Source organism: Solanum stenotomum, chromosome 11 (assembly GCF_019186545.1).
Source record: "Solanum stenotomum isolate F172 chromosome 11, ASM1918654v1, whole genome shotgun sequence".
Lineage (NCBI taxonomy): Eukaryota > Viridiplantae > Streptophyta > Magnoliopsida > Solanales > Solanaceae > Solanum > Solanum stenotomum.
Window position 1 is genome coordinate 45,665,003 of NC_064292.1, and position 25,065 is coordinate 45,690,067.

Consider the following 25,065-nt stretch of genomic DNA (forward strand, 5'->3'; position numbering starts at 1 on the left):
ATACCCCTCATGTTGGGAGGGGAGTACTTCACAGCCAACTTGTTCGTAACTGCAGAATGTTTTAGATCTCTCAAAGCTTTAGTAAGCACATCTGCAAGCTGATCATGTGTAGCAACATGACACAACTAAATCAATCCTTGTAGTTTGTCTCTCACAAAATGGTGATCCACTTCTATGTGTTTAGTTCTTTCATGAAAGATAGGGTTCTTCGCAATGTGTAAGGCAGACTGATCTTAACAAAGTAGTGTGACTGGTTTAGGAAAGGCAATGGTCAATTCTGTAAAGAGTCTACACAACCACGACAACTCTCGAACTACCTTCCTTAGTGGCATATATATATATTCTGCTTCAGCTGAGGACAAGGAAACAATTTCCTGCTTCTTGGACTGTTTCCTAACAGAACCAAATAACCGCTCACTGATCTCCTAGAGTCTGGACATGAGCCTAATCTGAGTCATAGTAGGCCCTTATATAGTACAATCTGGATCTTTGGACAAGAAAATGCCCAAGGTAAGATCACTCGTCAAATACCTCAGCAGATGAAATGTTGCCTTCAAATGTGGTTTCCCGGGGTCTCGCATGAACTGGATAAGGTGTTGGACACCATATGCGATGTCTAATCTTATGTTAGTAAGAAAGTTCAGTTTGGCAATGCGCTTTCTATAATATGTTGGGTCAGATAGAGTCACTTCTTCCTTGGCTTTCAACTTCACAGTACTCTCTAGAAGTGAAGCAAAAACACCTTGTGACAGACATGCTCATAGAAAACTACATTTCTGGAAGTGCTTATTTTCTTGGTATCCAGACTTAACACCTTTTACCCTTTACTTCCAAAGGGATATCCAATGAAGAGTTAGGAGGGGAGGTGTCTGTAATTTATCGCCTATAAGGCGACATTCCTAGTTGTTAACTATAATTTTCTCCTTGAACCCTCAAATAAAAACGAAACTACAGAAAGTTCACATCAAATTGCACTGAAGGATGTTGTTGGGGAACTAAATTCACTTCATCAAAATGAAGTCACAGTATTAGCCTTCAATCATCATCTAATGAGGGAATGAGAAAACGACACTTCATTAAAGGTGTCATCTTAGGTTTAACTTCTTGCTTTCATGAGGAATTTATAGCAGGAATGGTCTTTATTTCTCAGGTTAATATTCATGTTATAAAAACGGAGAGAATAGAAAATGGAAAAGCAATCCAAATGTTGTGTACATCTTCATGTGTTGTGGTTTTTACATGTTCTGCTTTTTTCGCAGTTGTTGCCTCTTCGACAGGATTTTGTAGCAGCAGTTACTGCCTTCTGTTTTAGTAGTTTTTTTGAAGTATAACATTTGGTAATGTGAATAAAAGGAATTTCTTATCTACAGAATTGTTTTGGCACCTTTGACAAGGCAGAGGTCTTATAACAACAACTAGTGTAAATTTTGGAGACAAATAATCATTCTCTATGTTGGCTTTCATTTTTCATCTATTTATTGTTCAATTTGTAGGTTTTGATGGGGTTGAGATCCACGGAACTCACGGTTTTCTAATAGACCAAGTAAATGACAGAAGTGATCAGTATGGAGGCTCTCTGGAGAATCGTTGCAGACTCACTTTTGAAATAGTTGCTGCTATTGCCAATGAGATTGGAGCTGAAAGAGTTGGAATAAGGCTTTCCCCATTTGCAGAATACGCGGAATCAGGGGACTCAAATCCCAGTGCCCTGGGCCTTTACTTAGCTGACATCATTGAACAAGTATGACATTTTATACTACCACATGGTCGAGCCAAGGATTAAAAATGAAGACGAGGAAAGTTGTGATTGTTCAGAGTTGCTTGAATGAAACGAAGCTTTGGAACAAAATTATGCTTCTTGCTAGGCCCTGATGGTGGAACTGGCATTTTGGGGACTTCTGCATCTGATTTTACTGTGTATGGACGTCTATATATTCTTGGCTAATCCGGATTCACCAAAGAGATTCAAGGTTAATGCTACTCTCAACAAGTATAACAGGGAGACATTCTATATATCCGATCATGTTGTTGGTTATATAGACTATCCATTTCTTGAATCTGCTGCATGAATTAGATGAACTTATAGTATGTTATCTTGATCCATATTTGTGCCTTAAAGTGCCCTCATACTAAAAATTATCAATTTTGTAGATGTCATTTATAATTTTGGAGATTTTGTGAAGGTTGAAGCTTCAGAACCCAATTCTAATCCCAAAATTATTAGTGGTGTTGTTTCATTATAAGTTTAATGATGTTCGTGTTCCTTTCACTACTAGTACAATACTTCCATTTGAGGTAAAGTTATTTAGATTTAGGCCTCATTTGTTTAGAGGTCAGAATTTGAATGGTTCAGACGGATTATTAAGCGCATTTGTTTTCATTAAGATTTGAAACACTTCATTGGTCTAAATAGGTTTTAGTCATTACGATCTAGAACAGAGGAGTGTGTTTGGTATGATGGAAAATATTTTCTAGCTTGAAGTGCATTTTCCAACTTTCTAATGTTTGGTTAGCTTATCTTCAAAGATCAAAATAAAAAAATGTCTCAATACCTCTTTACATATGTACGGAAAATTGTGAACCTTAAATACAGTTAAATAAGTTTATGATTTTCTGAATCTAGAAAATAATTTTCTTTAAAAAAAGATATTGGGACAGTATTTGAAATTGAAAATAAAAAACTACAATCAAATGCGTCTGCCGGGAGTCGAACCCGGGTCTATTGCTTGGAAGGCAATTATCCTAACCGTTGGACTACAAACGCTGATGCTTTTTAACAGTACTTTTAAATATTTTATAATGCTTTGAGGCCCGATAATTTTGGATTTTCACTATAAAATCCTATGTTGGAGGGTAAAGCACTTCTTATTGAAGACAATTTCATATTTATGGCTTGAACTCAAAATTTGTAATTAAGAATGATGAAATACATATCATAAAGGGTCAAATATACCCCTGTACTATTGGAAATAGTTCAAATATACCCCTAATTATACTTTCGGGCTAAATATACCCCTCCCATTATACTTTTGGCACATATTTGCCCTTATAATAAACAGAGGGACACATGAACAACTAGGATTAAAAGAAACCATCTAATTTAAACCATACCCAATTGTAAGGTAATCCGCCCCACCCGAATCAATTTTACCCAACCCAATTAATATCATCTGACCCAATTTTAAAATTCAACCATAAAAAACCTAAAGAATTTTATTTGTGCTTCTTGCTTTAATTTATAAGGATCAAAATGTTTATCACCTCCAACTGAAAACATTTCTAAAAATTTTCCATGACAGTGCAATCGGCATAGATAGTAGCTGCTCTTTCCAAGAAGGTAAGAAGAGTAAGAGGACTTGAATTTGCTGGCGGCATCAGCTCATCCATAATTTTGTACTCTCCCTAGTGTCTGTTAATTATTATATAGATCCAGTGAAAGAGATGGAGTAAACCAAAAAACTACTAATTTTGTTTGCAAAATGGATTATATTTACAGGTCCTCTGATTTTTTATCTTTGAAGTTTAAATTGGGTCGGATAATATTAATTGGATCGAAGAAATTAATTTGGACAGGGCGGATCACCTTATAATTGGGTATGGTTAAAATTGGATGATTTCTTTTAATCCTAGTCATCCATGTGTCCCTCTGTTAGTTATAAGGGTAAATATGTGCCAAAAAAATAATGGAAGGGGTACATTTAGCCCGAAAGTATAACTAGGGGTATATTTAAACTATTTCCAATAGTACAGGGGTATATTTGACCCTTTTCCGATATCAATTTGATTATCCAATTACATATATTAAAGTGCGGTGTTTTAAAAGGCGGGGGCGTGAGACGAGGTGTTTCATGCAGTATGAGGCGATGCGCGAGCTCCGAGACACGGGGCGTAAATCCCATGGATCTACAGGCGCGTAGTCTCATGTATATTTAATTTTCTGATTTTATTACTAAGAAAATAAGTAAAAATAAAACTTTCAATGATTCCACAAATAAATTTTAATAAATAAGTATCTATAATATATAGAAAAATATTATGATTTTTATTTGAGATAGGTATTAATAACCAATAATGAAGAAAAAAAAGTATTATAATTACTATTTGAGAAATATCATTCACCAATAATAAAAAATATGATTTAAAGTAAAAAAGGTTCAAAAAAAATTAACGCTCAAGGCGTACATGTTTACGTCCAAGGCTTACGCTTTTACGTTCGGGGCTTACACCCCAAATTCTAAAACTTTCGCTTTATGAATCTATATTTTTAATTTGCTTCGCGGAGCGTATTTGATACGCCCTGCCCTAAAATTCACCCCGAAACTCTACCCAAACGTTTTTGAAAACACTGTTAAGGTGAATCTTCTAATAAATAGAGTAGTTTTTTGCCCATTTTCTTGGACAAAATAAAAGGTGACCTTTGGGAACGGAAATGTTACATATTGCTTCTTTAGTTGTGTCTATCTTACCACATTGCTATCATTATTTTTTTTCTTTTTTAACATGTCTTGGTATCTAGTTTTATTTCTTGTTATTGTGTTGTCTTACTATTTTTTTCTTGCAGGTTGCACCCCTACTTTGATTATTTTTTCAGCCAGCGGTCTATAAAAAGAGATTTTCTACCCTTTAAAGGTAAGGACTAAGGTATTTTTTTTTCCTTGCATTCCTACTTTGATTTCTCTTTCTTCTGAGCCGAGGGATTAAATACAGACTCTCTACTCCATAGACATAGGGAATAAGGTCTATATATATTTTATCTTTTTTAAACTCAAATTTAAAATTACACTCAATATATCATTGTTGATCTGGTCTATATAACCAACCTCTCGCACCTCATTATTGGGGTATTGCACCTCCTCTACACATGCCCAAACCATCTCAGTCTCGCTTCCCTAATTGTGTCTGTCACAGAGGTCACTCCCTCCTTCTCTCGGATAGCCTCATTCATAATCTTGTCGCTCCTTTTAAGCCCATACATCTATTGCAACATCCTCATCTCCACAATATGCATCTTCTTGATATGTGAGTTCTTGATTGGCTAGCACTCCACACATACAATAAGGACAGACTAACCACCACTCTATAGAACTTACTTTAGTTTAGGTGACAAATTCTTATCACACAAAACTCCAGAGGCAAGCCTTCATTTTATCCATGCCGCCCTAATGCGATGTGTGACATCATCATTGATATTCCCACTATCCTGAACTACAGACCAAATATACTTTTAAAAAATTCTCTTGAGACTATTCCGTGTGGCAAGTCTTACTTCCACTTCCGCTTCATCTAACACAACATTGAATATTTACTCCAAATATTCTAATTTTGTCCTGCTCAACCTGAATCTTTTGGACTCCATAGTGTGTCTCCAAACCTTTAATCTAGCATTAACTTTGTCTAGTGTCTCTCAATCAGTACGATGTCATCCACCAAAAATATACACCATGAAACCTCCTCCTGAATAAACCGCATCAACTCATCCATCACCAAAGAAAATAAGAACATGCTAAGAATTGATCCATGATGCCCGTCTCAACTGAAAAGTGCTTCGAGTCTCCTCCCATTGTTCTAGTCCAAGTCTTTGCCCACTTATATGTAATTTATCACCCAAGTCTTTGCCCACCTATATGTCATTTAGCACCCTTATATACAATTGGGACACCCTTACCCTCCAAACACCTACAGAGAGCATCTATCGTGAGTTTGTTATAGGCCTTTCAAGGTCAATAAACACCATAAGTAAGTCCCTCTTTCTTTCTCTATATTTTTCCACCAATCTCCGCAAAAGGTTGAAGGCTTAATAGTAGAACGCCCTGACATTATTCCAAATTTATTCTCAGAAATGGACACACCTCTTTCTTTATCCTCATCTCCACCACTATCTTCCAAATCTTTATAGTGTTGCTTACTAATTTGATATCCATGTAATTGTTATTGTTTTGGATATCACCCTTATTCTTGTACAATAGACCCATTATACTCTACCTCCATTCGTCAGGCATTTTCCCCGTCTTAAAAATAGCATTAAGAATCTAGTCACCCACTTCATACCTGCCTTGTATGGGTTCTTCCGGAACTCCACTGGAATCTCATCAGATTCGGTCGCTCTTCCTCTACTCATCCTACTAATAACACGTCTAACTTCCTCAACCCTAAAACACATATAATACCCAAAGTTTTAAAGTCTTTCAGAGTGCGTCAATTCACAAAACACGAAATATTCATTTAGATGGTGCCAATTAATTGGGAACAATTGCTATCGTATATTAGTTACTTGATTTTTTGTTAGTTAGGTAAGTGAATTATATATCGACATGGGAGTAACTAAACAATTTAGATAACTTCTAGTATTTGATAATCTTAATTCACCTTAAAAGATAAATTATTTAGCTTGGAATGAAATATATATATGAATAGAGTGAAAAGTATATAGAGGATTCATATAATGTTCTTAGTCTAGATTAAGGCTTAACGACTTGATCGATATGTAATGCTTTAGCTATATGATTTGTAGTGATTAGGGTATATCATGAAGTTGTCTTATTTTAATTGTTTTGATTTTATAGCTATACAATCTCCATTTTCAATTTTGTAATTTTTTTCCTTTGAAGTTTTTCATGTTGTTTATTGTTAATGAAAGAGTTAAGACTCAACTGGCCTATAACTCCATTTTTCTCTAATCAATACAATATGAGTTTGTTGCATATATTTGTGTTGATCTTGTTGCTCGTAATTCATCCCTCGACTATTCTACGATGATCTATACTTCCTTTTACAACATTCTTGATATTGAGATGGTGCTAGCAAGTAACTCTAATTGCTTTGTTGTTGTTTCTGTTTTCTGAACAGTACTATTGTATTTTGAGACTGATTATACTAAATCTTTCAACCATTTATGACTTGTGGACGGCTATGATGCATATATGTAGAAAAAATAATAAGAGAACGATTGAGAAATTTTTCTTCCTGTCTATTGATCCTCCCCAGAATAATCTATATATATACAATTACAAAGGAATTAAAAAGAACATTCTAATCCTGTAATAAATTCAACAGTTGTCCTATACATGATTGGTTGTGATGTAACTAAATATATTCTTTTACAATGTAGAAAAGGATAAAATAGGAAATCTAAGTACTACAATTCTTAGGTATTATTTGTGGAGTTGGGTTGAACTCATTCTTCAGGAAAGAATTTAAATGTGAATTGATATTAGGCTGAGTATGTTGGGCTTGAATAGGAGGCCCAAAGTTCTTCATAAATGCAAGAAGAGCTGTAGTGATTTTAGCCTTCTCCCTTGACTTCATCTTTGATAACTCTTTCTTCTTCTTTGAATCAAATGAAGTATGTAAGCCAACACGTCTCATCGAACGATATTTGACCTCGGCAGAAGAAAGGGAAATCAAAGGTTGTTTCTTTGATTTCCAAGAAATAGGTGAGCCACCAAGATTAATGAAGAATCCACTAATCGAATGACGCGATTCAGGGAAGGAACCCCAGTCAGCATCACAATAGGCCAAGAGATCAAAAGAAGAATCAGGGCGAAATGGGAGGCCAAGTCCAGAGTTCCCAACTAGGTATCGTAAGCAATGGATTGCAGCTTGATAATGAGGTATGCGAGGGGATTGCATGTATTGACTTAAATGTTGTACTGCGAAACATAAATCAGGGCGGGTGTGAGTGAGAAAATTGAGCTTGCCAATCAGCAAGCGATAAATAGTGGGACAGACAATAAGTCACCAACATCTGCCCCAAGTTTGGTGGAAGGGTCAAGAGGTGAAGGAGTAGCCTTCTTGTCAATACAATCAAATTCAGAAAAGAGTTCCAAGGTAAATTTCTTCTGCGTAACAATCAAGCGTTGAGATTCTCTGATGAGTTCCATTCCTAAAAAGAAACTTGCAATACCAAGATCCTTAATCTTAAATTCAAAGTGGAGAAAATCTTTCAAAACAGTTAATTCAGTCAAATCATCCCTTGTGAGTAGTATGTCATCCACATAAACCGCAATAATGCAAACTCCAACTGATGTCTTTTTGTAAAACAAGGAATAATCATTTAAAGAATGTGAATACCCTTTGAAATGAAGAGCTCTAGTAAGCCTAGCATACCGTTGACGTGAGGCTTGCTTACGCCCATACAATGATTTCTTAAGTTTACAAACTTGATTAGGATGAACAGTAGGCATACCCAAAGGAAATTTCATGTATACTTCTTCTTGGAGATCATCATGAAGAAACGCATTATTTATATCCAACTGAAATAGATTCCAATTTTTCTTAACAGCAACAACAAGAAGACATCTCACAGTGGTCATTTTGACCACTGGTGAGAGTTTCTGTAAAGTCAATACCATCCCTTTGTAAATCACCTCTAACAACCAACTGTGCCTTGTATCTTTCAATTGAACCATCTGTCTTATATTTCACCTTATAAACCTACTTGCAAGGCAAGGCTTTCTTCCTAAAAGGGAGATCGACAACCTTCCAGGTGTCATTAGCTTCCAAAGCCTCAAATTTCTTTGTCATGGCATCCTGCCAACATGGGTAAAAAGAAGCTTGGGAAAAGCTGGTAGGTTCAGTAACAAGACAAACTGAATCAATGAGAGATTGGTTGGATTTTGAAAAAGAAAAAGAAGGTAACATGTCAGAAGTAAGAGGAGCTATAAAACAAGAAGAGGTTAGATCAGTGCTAAAAACAGCATTGCAAATATAATCATTTAAATATGATAGTGGATGAGATTCCCGAGATGATCGTCTAGGGGGACAAAAGGAAGAAGGTATTGAATCAAGAGGACGATTAGGAGATGAGGGGGAGAGAGAAATGGAAGAAGAGTGATCATAAGACGTGTGATCAGAAGATGAAGGGATAGGAGAATCCTGAAAAGAAGAACTGTGTACTGCCCCTGATATAGAAAAAGTGGAAATATCAAAAGAAATGTGATTATTAGAGGGAAATAAAGGGGAATGAGAAGAGGACATTAGAAAAGGAAAAATATCTTCATGGAACTTGACATCTCTTGAAACAAAGATTGTCCTAGTAGATAAATTGAGCAACTTGTATCCCTTCTTATTAAAAGGATAACCAATAAAAACACATTTGACGATTATTGCTTGACTTCTGGGCTCACCCGATGCGAGGACTGCCCTGGGATCAAGCTTAGACCTATGTTGTGAGAGGGTGCTAGCATAACATAGGAAACCAAAATTTCTAAAAGATTGATAATTAGGAGGTTTGGAAAAAAGAATTTGATAAGGTGTTTGAAAATTGAGAATTCTAGAGGGTAATCTGTTAATGATATGAGTGGCAGTGAGTAAACATTCCCCCCAATAAATCAAAGGTAGATTGGATTGGAAAAGCAAAGCTCTACAAGTTTCTAGCAAGTGTTTGTGCTTTCTTTCCACTATGCCATTTTGTTGAGGAGTTGCGACACAAGAAGTTTGATGTCACGACCCGATTTCTCGAGTCATGATGGCACCTACTATACCCTACCAGTAGGTAAGCCAACCCGTAACCCAGAACATCAAACAATGAGCAAAAAGGCAGAAACTAGTGAAAATAATAATCTAAACAAGGATAACAAAGCAGAAGCAACCCAAAATAAATATATACAGAAATCCCTCCCAGAACCTGGAAGTCACTAGTACAGAGCTATCTAATAAAGAGTACAAGTCCCAAAAGTGGACCACAACAGAGCGTGTCTCAAAGGCAACAAGACTAGCTAAATCAAAAGAAGGAGACAGAACAAACCCCAAAACGCCAAGTGCTCGCCCTCGTCTCCGAATCACAACTGCAAATGGAGGCTGGAACTAATCACCGCTGGTAACTGGTACTGGGACCTGCATCACGAAATAGATGCAGAGCGTAGCATGAGTACCAACACAACAGGTACTCAGTAGGCATCATAGGCCGACTGAGCAAAAAGGGTAAAAACAATAAGAAAGGATAGAATCTAGACACAGAGAGGTCAAAGCGGATAAGAAAATGAAGCACACGAGCATACCAGAAACAAACTAAGTACAACTAGACTAAACCTAACTGGGCCCCCATAAACCCAGAAGGTACACTCGTGCACAAGCTCAAATAAAACCTGAACGAACCCCCATAAGCCCGACAGGTACACGGAAAAGCTAAGTCTACTGAGAAAGAAGAAAAATTAGGCTACCAGCCCAAAGTAACTAAGATAATCCATCAGACTCCACCCAACCAGCAGTGCACTCCCAGCCCAGCTAGAAAGAGTGACCCTAGGGGGCACCCAACCAAACAGTCCGCTCCCAGCCCAGCTAGAAAGAGGGACCCGTGAGTGAGGTAGATATCACGAGTCGTCCTACCATGCAGTCAGCTCCCAGCCCAGCTAGAAAGAGCGACCCGGGGACACCCAGCCAGCAGCACACTCCCAGCCCAGCTAGAAAGAGAGGCCCGGGGGCGATCGCCGATATCACCGAGTCTACCCAGCCAGCGATACGTTCCCAGCCCAGCTAGAAAGAACGACCCCGGGGGTGATGGTATCTCCAATAGGATTCAATCCAAAAACAACCACCGTGGAACGCCGCCCACTCTAAGATATTACATAAAAGGCTCCAAGCCTAGACTATCTCAATCCCACGCCTCGAGTGATGCACCAAACCTTTGAGAATGCGCCGGAACCGCAGAATACGAGGGAGAAGATACAGAAGTGCAACAAGTAGCGATAACGCCTAATCTAAGGCTCAAACTATCAGACTCAAGTCTGCTATTCCAGTCTACAAGGAGCTAAGTCATCCGAACGACGTCGGCAGAAAGTCAAGGCTATCCAGCCCACACGGGTCATAAGTCTAAGGCAATGCTAGCCTAACCTAGACTAAGGCATACAATACAAAGCATACAATAACATTTAGCACATAGACATGCAACTCTACTAAACCGGACAACATGATACTATACCCGAAATGTGGCCAATCGATCATAACATAAGGTATCTAATCAAAGTAAGGTAGTAAACTAGTATCCACCCCCAATTCACTCCAATCGACATGTTTTTACACAATTAAGCTCAGTCTAAAATAAAGGAAAGCCGTAGCCTACCTTAAGGCCAACCGTGCGCTCTCCAAATCACTTTACCGGAGCTTTCCCTTTCCGAACAGTCTCAAAACGCTGCCCCGCTATCAAAAATAGAGTCACAACGTTACTATGGTCATTTAGACACCAAAATCATAACAAACGGAGACGGGTCAATTTTGGAGTCAAAACGGGAATCGTGGGACCCGCACCGAACTGTCCAAATTTGACTCCGTCAAGAGACCCTAAACAGCACTCCAAACTTGTGTTCCAAAATGGAACACAATCCGAGGCTTAAAACACAGCAAAAACCAACAAGCAAGAAAACCCACTTTAAACAACTAATAGAAACCCTACTGCAGCAGTCCAAAATCGAAATAAACGAAAATCAAAAGGTGTCCAGCACTCTTTAAACACTCTACAACGAAGTCACGACAATTCTCAACATGTGGGACTTCGAATCACCCAAAACCGAGCTAAAATGAGTGAGATATGACCAAAACAAAAATTCCAAAAACAAGGACTCGAAAACAGTACAGCAGTCAGGTTTTTCGCGAAATTTACCTCAAACGGGAACCCCAAACCACTATCCGAGCTCACCAACGCGTTGCCCTCGAAAAATCTCACAACTTTGCCTTTTGAATCGCCCAAATCGGACAAAAGATGAGAGAGTTAAGAGAGTTAGAAGTTTTGGAATTGTTGCTGAAAATCTGCATTATATTGCAGATTTTCTGCAATTTTTCCAAAACTAAAAACCCCGACGGGGTACTCCGATCTCGTTCGGAACCCCGTGCACGCAAACGAGATATGCAACCATACCAAATTCGATATTCCAGACTCAACGGCGCAGTCGAAATTTCCATCAGAGGTCATTTCGATAAAAAGTGGGTCCCACTTCCAAAGGCCATTTTAAGCCAAAACCCACAAAAGGGCTCGGAAAGATATCAAAAACCTCGGGACACAAAAGAAGGGTCAATCTAGACCAAACTCAACATTCCGGAGCTAACCGCACTGACGGAATTCTCATCCGAGCGCGTTTACTCAAAATGTTGACCAAAGTCAAACTTAAGCCAAAATTCAAAGGCTAAAACGCCTAATTGCACTGACTCACACTGAAAACCTCGGGAGTCATGTCGACCATGCTACTAGCCTAAAATGACCCTTCCGGAGCTGATGAAATCGTCAGAACTGGATTCCGATGTTATCTTCATGAACTTTTGATCAAAAATGATCGTTCAAGGTTCAAAAGCTCCAAAACACAAAAACTCACACCAAGACCAAACGAACGACCAGGTGACCGAACTGTCAGTCCCAGCAAGTCGTAAATGACTTGGGGTCGCTATAGGAACACTCTAAACGACACACAGAAGGCAAGACACAAAAATGACAAAGAGGGTCATTACATTTGATGTAATATTCCTTGGGAGGAGAAGAAATCTGAATTAGACAGGCTGGACCCTAATTCTTTTGCATTATCAGATCTAACCATTTTTACCTTGGAGTTAAATTGTCTTTCCAGTAAGGCCAAAAACTGTTTTAGGACAGGAAAAGCATTACTCTTGGTTTTTAATAAGTAACTCCAAGTCCCTCGACTAAAATCATCCACTATGATTAAAAAATACTTATGTCCATCATGTGTAGAAACCTTGTAGGGAGCCATGTGTCCACATGAATGAGTTCAAAAGGTGACTTAATGGAAATGGTACTGTGAGGAAAAGGAAGTCTCCTTTGTCTAGCTTTGGCACAAACTTCACAAGATTTAAAATCAGAATTTAAGGAAGACACGGGGAAATTAGATAAATTCTTCATACTAGAAATGGGCAAATGCCCTAATCTTTAATGCCATAGGCTTACATTCGAAACTAGATTGTTAGAAATAGAAATGACATTGTTGTTACGACTAGAAAATTGAGTACAATGAGACTTAGAAACTTGACTAATTTCTGGACTTGAATTGTTCAGAAGAGATGATGCACTAGGCTTGAGGGATGAGGAGATGCTAGATTTGAGAGGGTTAGACATGACTAGATATAAACCATTTTTAACTTCCCTAAAGATCATTGGGCTCTTCAATGAAGGGCCCTAGAAAATAGCACCACGGGAAAAGAAATTGAGTAGACAATCAAATTGAGATGTGAATTTGTGTATAGAAAGTAAGTTATATTTGAAATCAGGCACAAACAGAACATTGTTCAAGACAGATCAGGAAAAATACTGACACTTCCTTTGTGAGTCACTTTCAATTTATGAGAATTAGGCAGATGCACATACATGACTGTTGTCAGGGGAGTGAGATCAGTCAAAAGATTGATATCATAGGTCATATGATCAGATGCACCAGAATCAAGAATCCATGATGAAGAAGTAATTTGAGATAAAAAAGAATAGGAACTAGGATTGAAATGAGGTGTGATTATACCAGCACAGTTGGCAGAAGCTGTTGCATTAGAATTACGTTCACTTTGTTGGCCCAATTTCACCTCTTGAAGTAGTTTGTAAAGATCAGAATACGTGTCACACACCTATTCGCGTACGGCGGAGGATAGGGTTTTTCCATTTTAAGTGACGTTATTAATTAAGGGATTATTTTTAATTTTCAGAGTCGCCACTAGGAATTGAGTTATGGTGTTCCAAGTCACCTTTTTGTTTAATCCCTAATCAAAAAGAAATGACTCTTTATTCGGTCTGCGAACCAAAAATTCAGGTAAGGAATTTTGTTGACCGAGGGGAAGGTGTTAGGCATCCCTCGAGTCCCGTGGTTCTAGCACGGTCGCTTTTATTGACTTATACTTATCTTGATATGTTTTTGGATAATTTGTGTGTATATGCCATGGTTTGCTTTTTTTTTAATTGTTGAATTTTTATTAATTTTAAACCGGATGCATAACTGCATTCTCGGTCTTGACATTTGGAGACATAACTGTCTTCCTTTCTCGAGTTCATCACACCTCATAATCTCAATTTACACCTCTTGGTTTGAATTAACAAAATTGATTATTAAAATAATTTGGCCAAGGTGCGTAACCGTATCCTTAAGTTTCTGTATCTCAAAAAGATGTGGAACCATATTCTTAATTGAAACTCATTTCTTATTTATTACTCTTTTGTTTAAAAAAATAAAAAAATAAAAAATGAATAATATAATTAATCTTATCTAATGTTAGAGGCATTCTCATTTATTACTTTTTTGCCCAATTCGCATCTTATCCTAATCCTTTGTGGTTATTGACTAAGCCTTAAATCAAGTCTAACCCTCAGATCATTAATAAACATACTAGCGTAACCACTTGCTATCATTTTTACATACAATTGAAACCCATAAGTAAGCAGCTTAGTATATAAAGCAATATTGAGTAAAGAAAGGTTAAGAAAAATAAGGATTTCAATATATATATATATATATATATATATATATATATATATATATATATATATATATTTCAAAATATATGAAAAGAAAAACAACTAAAGTGATGCATCTCAAACATGATAAGAATTTTCTTTTTAAGTTACCTTAGTTAACTTTGGTTTATTTTTATCTTTAAAGAAAAAAATTAATAAAAAGGACAAACTAATCTAAGTTGATAATGTGCAAGAAAAATATGTGCTTAGTCCATTTATTTAAAATACCTTGTTGAAAACTCATTTTTTATCGCATTCTCATTTCAAAACATCTAGGCCAATATTCCATATTACCACTAAATGGAGAAGACAACATTTAGCAATAACCAAACTTCAACATCATAAATAAACACCTAAATATAATATAGCTCACTGAAATTGATAAGTCAATTAATTACACTTTTTAAGAGTTAATTCCAAATAAAAATACGGCAAAGGTGAAAATAGAAATGGAAAATGGACCATTAGTGAGCCACAAATTTTAAACACAAAACTTCACCGAATTCAAAATTCACAAAAAAAATACAAGAAAAGTTTGATTTGTTCAAGAACCACAGACCAAAGTTGAAGTTCGACTAAAAATCTCACCCCCCGAGTCGTGAATTTTGGTTGTCGTCGGCTATGAGTGTTGTGTCTAGTATAGTTTTCTTGTTTCAACAAGTCTTGGATAAATTCGCGATTCAACTCGGTCTTTAACAATATAAACGGGCACTTTATATGGCCAAGTCAGATTATTTATTTATTATAAAACAAACTATAACCCCTAATAATTTAATAAGTACGACATCCAATCAGTTAGGCATAAACATTCAAGTATTGGCGTAAAATACGAAAGCTAACTCTAAAGATCAAACAAATCATAATAATATGCTTATTAATTATGCTTCAAGGTTTTCAAGTTAATTTATTAATTTGCCAAATATGCAAATGTTAACTAGTGGTTTATCATATGATGACAAGAATTCAAAGATATATTCTAAATATAAATTTGTTACAGTAACTAAACCCATATTATGACAAGTTTATTTTTGTTTTAGAAAATCATGCATCTATGTATAACCCCATGAACAAACCACTGGTAATTTATAACATAAAATTATGCCTACTTCACTTCAATTAGGATAAAGGAAAAATAATAATATTAGTCCAATAGAAAACATCAATGTCCAATCAATATAACTACAAAAGTTTAACATTAAGGAAATATCACTAAGAATTTATGTATCAATGAAATCAAACATAAAAATAATATGAAAAGAGAACTAAAAATTGGACTTTTGATCAAGATCTCCTGAGTCATGTCTTGGCTTAATAAGGTAGAACAAATAAAGAAAAATATTGAATCCTAGCCAAGCAAAAGCAACTATACGTTATACTACGCTTTACTCGATCTAAATTTAACAATATAAGCATTCAAATATATTTCAATAATATAGCATTAATAATATTAATAGGTTAAACACATATGAAATCTGAACAACTTTCATATATGAGATTCAATTCTTGCACAATCATGACATAAAATTATACAAAAATATGATATAAATAAATGTTACCTCTTGTGAAAATTAGTTCACGAGAAGAAAGGACCAACAATCAGGAATCACGAACTTAAAACCGCGAAAATAGACTTCGAGATCTTCAATCACAAGGTGCAAAAGTACGATGCATATATTGTTTGCCAAGATTCGTGCATATATCAGTGTGTTCTATTTTTTTATTGTTTATGCCTTTTTTTTGCTGTACGTATGTGTCATATATATATAGGATAGGTTTTTTCGCAGATTTGTAGTAGTAGTTTAGTGGGTATAGGAGTGGGTAGTGGGCAGTTTAGTTGAGGAGAACGTGAGGGAGTGGGAGTGTGTGGGAGGTAGGTTAGTTAGATTATTTAGGTTATTTTTTATTTTTTTAGTTTTAGTTTTATTCTATTTTTAAAAGAATAAATATTAACTATAAATAGTAAATTATAATAACATACCAACTAAGTATTTAAAATTAATAAAATCTAAGAAAAAGTCAAACATCTATAAATAAAAAATAATTAAATAATACTAGCTTATTTATAAAAACTTAATTTTAAAATAATATAGATTTTTGTAATCTTTCATTTCTTTTTAAACAATTGAAAAATAAAACTTACCTTAAAAAGTGATTCTATTTTTGTTGTTTTCAAATCTTTTAAAATAAACTTAATAAAATAAGAGAAAAGTCAAAATATTTAATTTATATTTATAAAAATATTTCAACTCTAAAAGTGGTGTAAAATTTTAAGTTCAGTCAAAAATACGTGTCTACAGTTTACCCCTCTTTGACTGGAAACACAAAAAGTTTTCAGACAAAGAAGTAGACAACGTGACAAGTTTTGACCGGACTGTTATTCGAAAAGAAAAATATGTGACTGAGTCCTAGTTTTGGACATCCTACATATCCCGGGTTATAAGGGAATCAGGTCACGTGTAGTTCAAGGAGATGAAATGATAAGTTAGAAGTCAAGTGAGGTCCCCTCGAGGCTCCAGTTCGCGACTCCTATTGTTACATGAATATAAAAGACGAAAAATTTAAAGGAAATACAAGTACACGACCCTATCTATGTAGCTTCTCTTGAACCTTGACTTGAGTCACTGTGCTTCCTGAGTTATGAGATATTGATTTTCATCTCAAATGAGTTCAAAGGTGAACGTCTTTCTCCAGGTAGGTTCCTTTTACTCGTACTTGGTTATTTTGACTGTATTTTTTTTAATGAGCTCATGCTTCTTCAATTGAAATTAAGCTTGAAAATTACACTCTTTTCCATCCAAGATCCTGAGCTGGAAATGTGGATTGACCCCATTCTATCACTAGATTCCTGAAATTAAAACAAACAAAAATAATAACACCAAATTTTGCCCCAGTTTAATATAAGAAAATTTTGAGAGAGAAATAATAGATGGTGCTTAGCTTTGAATCGAGATTTTGAACGATTCAAGCTTTGTCGCGATGTACTATTTAGAGGGCTTATGTGTGTTTACACCAACTCCATTCTTCATGATGAACCGGTTAAATAAAATTATGTTAGTCTAGTCCTATTATCCAGGAGGGTCCTTGCTATACTACGTCTCATTATTCAGGAGGGTCATTGTTATACTGCGTCCCATTGTTCATGAGGGTCCTTACTATACTACGTCTCATTATTCAGGAGGGTCCTTGCTATACTACGTCCCATTGTTCAGGAGGATCCTTGTTATACTACGTCTCATTATTCAGGAGGGTCCTTGCTATACTACTTCCCATTTTTCAGGAGGGTCCTTACTACACTACGTCCCATTATTCAAGAGGGTCCTTGGTATACTACGTTCCATTGTTCATGAGGGTCCTTGCTATATACTACCTCCCATTATTCAGGAGGGTCCTTGCTACACTACGTCCCATTATTCAGGAGGGTCCTTGCTATACTACGTCACAATGTTCAGAAGGGTCCTTGCTATACTACATCCCATTATTCATGAGGGTCCTTGCTACACTACGTCCCATTATTCAGGAGGGTCATTGCTATACTACGTTCCATTGTTCATGAGGGTCCTTGCTATATACTACGTCCCATTATTCCAGAGGGTCCTTGCTACATTACGTCCCATTATTCATGAGGGTCCTTGTTATACTACGTCCCATTGTTCATAAGGGTCCTTGATATACTACGTCCCATTGTTCAGGAGGGTCTTCTCTATACTACGTCCCATTATTCATGAGGGTCCTTGCTATATTACATCCCATTGTTCAGGAGGGTCCTTGCTACACTACGTCCCATTGTTCAGGAGGGTCCTTGCTACACTAAATTCCATTATTCAAGAGGGTCCTTGCTACACTACGTCCCATTGTTCAGGAGGGTCCTTGCTACACTATGTTCCATAGACTAATAAGACAAACAAACACTTACCCAATATGGACTATAACTCTTGTGCAATGTTGCCATTTAACTCTTCGTAGACTAAATTGAACATCTAGGTTTTTGGATCTTTGATCTCGAAATAACTTGTGCCCCTGCTTCAACAAAGAAAATTTGTGAGTTTAAAAACGTAGTGGTTGGTTTGTGGTTCTGCCTTTTGACGAGGATTGCTCAAGTACTTATCGCGTTTTACTTTTTTCCAAACGCCCAGTGCTCGTTATTGATTGATTCTATTTTCACCCAAATTTGCTCATTTTGAGGGACTTAAATCCAATATCTGCCTTTATGTCACGACACTCATTGTTTACCCTTCATCAAATCATGGACTTCTTCTGAATCCAAAACTTGCCGACAGATGATAACTCATTGGCCTAATGTTTTGCCTTGTACAAATTTAGAGTTGGTAACAAGTCTTGAAATCCTTTCTTACTTTCTTGACATAAACTCGACTCAAGGACATATGAAACAAAGCGATGAAAAGTGAAAGAAAAATATATACTACACGAGAATAGCAGAAAATGATTCAATGAAGACTCTCTTTTAGAAAGAGAAAGAAAGAAAAACTTATCTAAGTGTGGTAGCTAACTCTACTGATCATGACATGCAATTTGAATTGATTACCCGATTTGTCCATCCAATCTATTCATCAACCATTATTGATCATCTAATTTTGATCTGGAGTTCCAACTATTTGACGAAGTCATAACTAATTTCAAACTCTTATTTGCCTTATGATGTCCACGAGGGTTTTTGTCACTAAAACTCTTTCACTTTGAATCTTTCAACTCACATTCGCCTCATGGTGCCCGTTAGGGTTTTCACCAATAAAAGTCTCTCATTTTTCTTTCTCTCAACTCACATTCGCCTTATGATGCCCAGTTAGGGTTTTCACCAATAAAACTATCTCACTTTTTTATTTTTTTATTTTCACAACTCACTTTCGCCTTATGATGCCAAGTTAGGGTTTTCACCAATAAGACTCTCTCATTTTTGTTTCTCTCAACTCACATTCGCCTTATGATTCCCAGTTAGTGTATTCACCAATAAGACTCTCTCATAGTTTCATCATTTGTACCCTTAACATACTTACTCTTGACAATTCAAAAGTTGATCCAAAGGTCTTTCTTTGATTGAAACGCAACTTTTATACAATGTTAGAAAGAAATGACAAGATGAAGGCTCAAATACGACTTTAAATGAGGAGAATGACTTTAGCTTTGGGATAGAAAAAAAAATTTTAAAAATGTCTTTTGCCCTATTTTTTACAAATATGGAATTTTGGATTTTTTATTTGGTTAGACCGAACCCCATGCCAGGGTTGCCTACATATCTTATCGAAACAAGAATCAGGTCAAACGTAGTTCATGTTGATTGATTTTCTTCTTTTTTTTTCTCTTTTTTTTTAATATGGAAGAGCCAAGGAAGTAGAAGAACCAAGGAAGTAAATTAACTCTCAACAAGGGTGACAACATATGAATTAATACTTAGACACAAAACTAAGAATTTCCATTACATCAACCTTTGAAATGTCAAGTCCAAACATAAAGGTTTCTAATACCAAAAAATCACGTCATATATAATATCTCTTCACAGCATCATCATTGATAACCATTTCTGTCATTTTTCCTTCTATATCTGCTAAGTAAAGAGCACCATTGGATAATACCTTCTTTACAATGAATAGTCCTTTCCAATTTGGAGAAAATTTGCCTTTGACTTAAGCCTGGTGTGGCAGAATACGTCCCAACACTAATTGACCCTTTTTGAAACGTCTGGGACGCACCTTTTTGTTGTATGCTCGTGCCATTCTTTTTTGGTACAATTGTCCATGGCATACTGATGTCATTCGTTTCTCATCAATCAAAATTAGTTGCTCCAAGCGTGTTCTGATCCACTCATCATCATCAATTTCAGCCTCTACAACAATCCGCAGGGATGGAATCTCAACTTCTGCAGGTATAACTGTCTCAGTCTCATATACCAGCGATAGGGGGTGGCACCCACTGACGTACGAACTTTAGTGCGATAACCCAACAAAGCAAAAGGCAACTTTTCATGCCATTGTCGAGAATTTTGCACCATTTTACGAAGTATCTTTTTTATATTTTTGTTGGCAACTTCTACAGCCCCATTTGCTTTTAGGCGATAAGGAGTCGAATTTCGATGTTCAATTTTAAATTGACGGCATACCTCTTGCATTAAGCGACTGTTCAGATTTGCAGCATTATCGGTAACAATTGCCTTTGGAATACCAAATCGACAGATGATGTTGAAATGAATGAAATCCACCACGACCTACTTGGTCACTAACTTGAAAGTTACTGCTTCCACCCACTTTGTAAAGTAATTAATGGCCACCAGGATGAACCTATGACCATTCGATGCTTTTGGTTCTATTGGTCCAATCAAATTCATTCCTCATGCCACGAAAGGCCATGAAGCAGACATCGCATGCAACTCGGAGGGAGGAGAATATATCAATCACCATGTATTTGACATTCATGACATTTACGAACAAACCGTATAGAATCCCGCTCCATGGTGAGCCAATAATAACCTGCTCGAAGTATCTTCTTTGCCAGAACATATCCATTCATGTGAGGTCCACAAACTCCTGAGTGTACTTTAATCATGATTGTTGAAGCCTCTTTAGCATTTACACATCTTAGAAGACCCAAATCGGGTGTTTTCTTGTACAATATGCCTCCGCTTAAGAAAATACCGCTAGCTAGTCACCGAATAGTCCTTTTTTTATTGCTAGTGGCATTAGTAGGACATTCTCCGGACTGAAGATATGTTTTAATATCATGGAACCAAGGTTTACCGTCAAATTCTTCCTCCACCATGTTGCAATAAGCATGCTGACCACGAATCTGTATGTACAAAGGGTCGATATGAGCTTCATCAAGATGTTGGAGCATCGAAGATAAAGTTGTCAATGCATCAGCAATCTCATTATGAACTCTAGGAATGTGTCTAAACTTTATTGACACAAACCGTTGACAAAGATCTTGTAAACAATGTTGATATGGTATGAGCTTTGGGTCACGAGTCTCCCATTCTCCTTGAATTTGATGGACTAATAGGTCTGAGTCTCCTAGCACTAGCAACTCTTAGATGCCCATGTCAGCAGCTAACCTCAAACCCGGATGCAAGCCTCATACTCTGACATATTATTAGTACAATAGAATGTAAGTTGGGCTTTGGGAAATATTCCCCTGATTCAGACATAAGAACTGCTCCTATCCCAACTCCCTTCTTGTTAGAGGCACCGTCAAAGAACAACTTCCATCCTTGATCCTTATCATGAATAACTTCATCGATACATGACACTTCTTCGTCTGGAAAGTAGGTCTTAAGTGGTTCATATTCATCATCAATAGGGTTCTCTGCCAAATGATCTGTCAATGCTTGAGCCTTCATTGCGGTCCACGTCACATAGACAATGTCAAACTCTATGAGTAATATTTATCATTTCGCAAGCCTGCCCATGGGCATGGGCTTTTGAAAAATGTATTTTAACGGATCCATACAAGAAATGAGATAAGTGGAATAAGATAAAAGATAGTGCTTCAACTTCTGTGCTACCCAAGTTAGGGCACAACACGTTCTTTCAAGAAGGGTGTACTTCGATTCATAAACGGTAAATTTCTTGCTAAGGTAATAAATGCTCTGCTCTTTCTTTCCAGTGCCATCATGCTAACCCAATACACAGCCAAAAGAATTATCCAGTACTAACATATATAATATCAATGGTCTGCCTGGCTCGGGAGGAACCAACATAGGGGGATTCGATAAGTAATTCTTAATTCTTTCAAAAGCCTCTCGACATTCTTCGGTCCATTCGACTGTGGCATTCTTTTTTAACAACTTAAAAATGGGCTTGCAAGTTGTTGTGAGTTGAGAAATGAATCTACTAATATAGTTTAGCCTTCCTAGAAGGCTCATAACCTCAGTTTTGTTCTTTGGAGGTGGCAGTTCCTGAATGGCTTTTATTTTTGAAGGATCTAACTTGATACCTCGTCAACTAACTATAAACCCCAAAAGCTTTCCTGACGGTACTCCAAATACACATTTTGCAGGATTAAACTTGAGATTATACCTACGAAGCCTTTCGAAGAATGTTCTTAAGTCTTGCACATGATTTGACTGTTTTTTTAATTTAATGATCACATATCCACATAAACCTCAATTTCTTTATGCATCATATCATGAAACATGGTTGTCATTGCCCTCATATAACTTGATCCCGCATTTTTTTACCCAAATGACATGACTCGATAACAATATGTACCCCATGGTGTGATAAAAGACGTTTTTTCTGCATCTTCATCATCCATAATAATCTGATGATAACCCGTATAGCAATCCACAAAAGATGCAATCTCATGTTTAGCACAATTGTCCAATAAAATATGGATGTTGGGCAAAGGAAAGTCATCTTTTGGACTTGCTTTGTTCAAATCACGATAATCAACACACATTCGAACTTTGCCGTCTTTGTTAGGGACATGCACGATGTTGGCCAACCAAGAAGGATATTGAGCGACTCGAATGACTCTGGCCTTAAGTTGTTTTGTGATTTCCTCTTTAATTATTACACTCATGTCACTTTTAAGCTTTCTCAACTTTTGCTTTACTGGAGGGAACTTATGATCAATAGGCAACTTGTGAACCACCATATCAGTGCTTAATCCAGGCATGTCATCATAAGATGATGCAAAAACATCCTTGTAATCAAACAGAGCCTGGATTATATCATTCTATTGATGTTGAGCATGTACGCTTATCTTAGTCTCCTTAATATTTTCATGATCCCCTAAATTTATCGTCTCAGTTTCACTCATGTATGGGTTTGATTTATTCTCAAAATGTTTAAAATCCCTGCTTACTTTTTCAAATACTTCGTCTTGATCATATTCGATTTTTTGACTTATTATTTCAGGATTAGGTCGAAGATTAGATTGGATTTTAAGATCTGGCGAAAAATTTTGCATGCATGTCATATCACTAGAATTGGCATAAAAAGAACTATATAGAAGAAAAAAAAATATATATATATATATTAGACTGAAATAAAAACACAATTACATCCTATTGAAAAGGAAAATAGAGAGTTTGAAATAAAACGACGAGACAAAATCCGAATTACAACCCTTGAATAAATCGGATGATAAAAAGAAAAACAAGACAGACTACCAAGACTCATTCTTAATGGGGAGAGGAGTGGCCTCCCAATTGTTCAGCTGGACATCAGGACCAATGAATTACACATCTCCGTTGCTAGTGTCTTCTTCGAGTTCAACCATATCAGCCTCGATAAATAAATTTGAAAATTGTTGATCAATTCTTCGTTAACCTCCAAAACTGGCCCTAGGAATTGATACGCTCAAATTACACCTCCTTTCAGAAGAATAAGCGATCGTTATCAAGTAAAGAACCCAACTTATAGGTTGGGATCGATCCCACGAGGAAAATGGTTTAGACTTTACTTTTAACCAACAATTATATTCAATTAGTCAAATTATTTCCAGAAACAGGTAATAAGCGGTGGTGTAGATCGGGAAGAACTAGGGGCAACACTGGCTGCCTGAGAAGAGGAGCCTGGGACAGTGTCGGTGTGGTCTGGGATAATGGGGTCACCGCCCTGTGCCTGCCCCACAGTGTCTGCAAGATCGGAGCTCAAGGGGGGTACCTCAATCTGGGGCTCTCTGCGAGGTGTTGCCACATTCGCGTCATCCCGAATAAGGCCGATGTCCAATGCCCCTGTAGGGTGGACTAGCCTGTCACAATGCCAGATCGGCACTCCAGAGTCCCTGCACAAGTGAAATATCAGACAGGGGAAAGGGTAAGTAGTGGAGGTCCTGAAAGCTCTCTCGTGGATCTCTGCCAGCAGCATTCGGGCAAAGTTGATCTCTAGTCCCGCCACCAATGCAGCAACCATCACCGCTCTGTCTCAAGTGACCTGATTGTCAGCTTTGGTGGGCGACACTCTGTTGCGTACCAATAGCCAGAAGAATTTTGCTACGAAGTTCAATGTGGCCTTCCGGATGGCCAACCGTGGAGCAGCGACCCATTCTGCACGCTCACCATCTGCAGCAATGTACCTGGCCAGCCATAGTATCACAGCCTCTCGCTGCTCAGTATTCCTCTGGAAAGTGCCACTCCGCACGATGTCCCAGCGGTAATCAAATTCCGACGTGTTAGGAGACCAAGAGTGGCCCGTGGTAGGACCATAGAGAAACCGGCTAATGGTAGCGGGTGATATATCCACCGGACACCCTCGAACCAAGGTGGAAGTGAGCGGGGCCTGCACTAGTGGCTTTGACCGCTTGGAAATGGACCCGCGGAGAGTGGCAGCATAGGAAGCATAGAACTCCCGGACAATCTCCTCGCTATACGTCCCTGGGTCTCGAGCCATCCAGTCACACTTGTGAAGTTTGAAAAGCCGGTGAATATCTGGCACAGTATGCAAGCTCCCTGTGAGGACTTTGCGCTCCTCTTGTATTAATCGGGCCATTTTTCTGTTTGTCATTCACCATCTTTGCATCCCGATAGATCTGCCATTGACCCTCGACACACCACCTATTCAGCTCCCCTGCTACCGGAGCGGATTCATCATTCCTTGGTGCAGGAATGGCCTCTGAACTAGTTGCCTCATCAGACGAGGCTGCTTGGTCATTCTCTGCAGATCCTGTGGACGATTTGG

General features: G+C 37.3%; 1 protein-coding gene, 1 non-coding gene and 1 pseudogene across 2 annotated transcripts in view; 1 reads left to right on the forward strand and 2 right to left on the reverse strand.

Annotated features, from left to right (window-relative positions):
- The window catches only part of LOC125844901 (fluoride export protein 1), a 300,878-nt gene that overhangs the window by 105,065 nt on the left and 170,748 nt on the right, over nt 1–25,065 (reverse strand). The gene's annotated exons all lie outside the window — the stretch shown is intronic.
- Nucleotides 1,133–2,069, forward strand: LOC125845974 (12-oxophytodienoate reductase 1-like; annotated as a pseudogene).
- On the reverse strand, nt 2,693–2,764 carry TRNAG-UCC (transfer RNA glycine (anticodon UCC)). The gene has a single exon. It is a non-coding gene; the product is annotated as a tRNA-Gly (tRNA).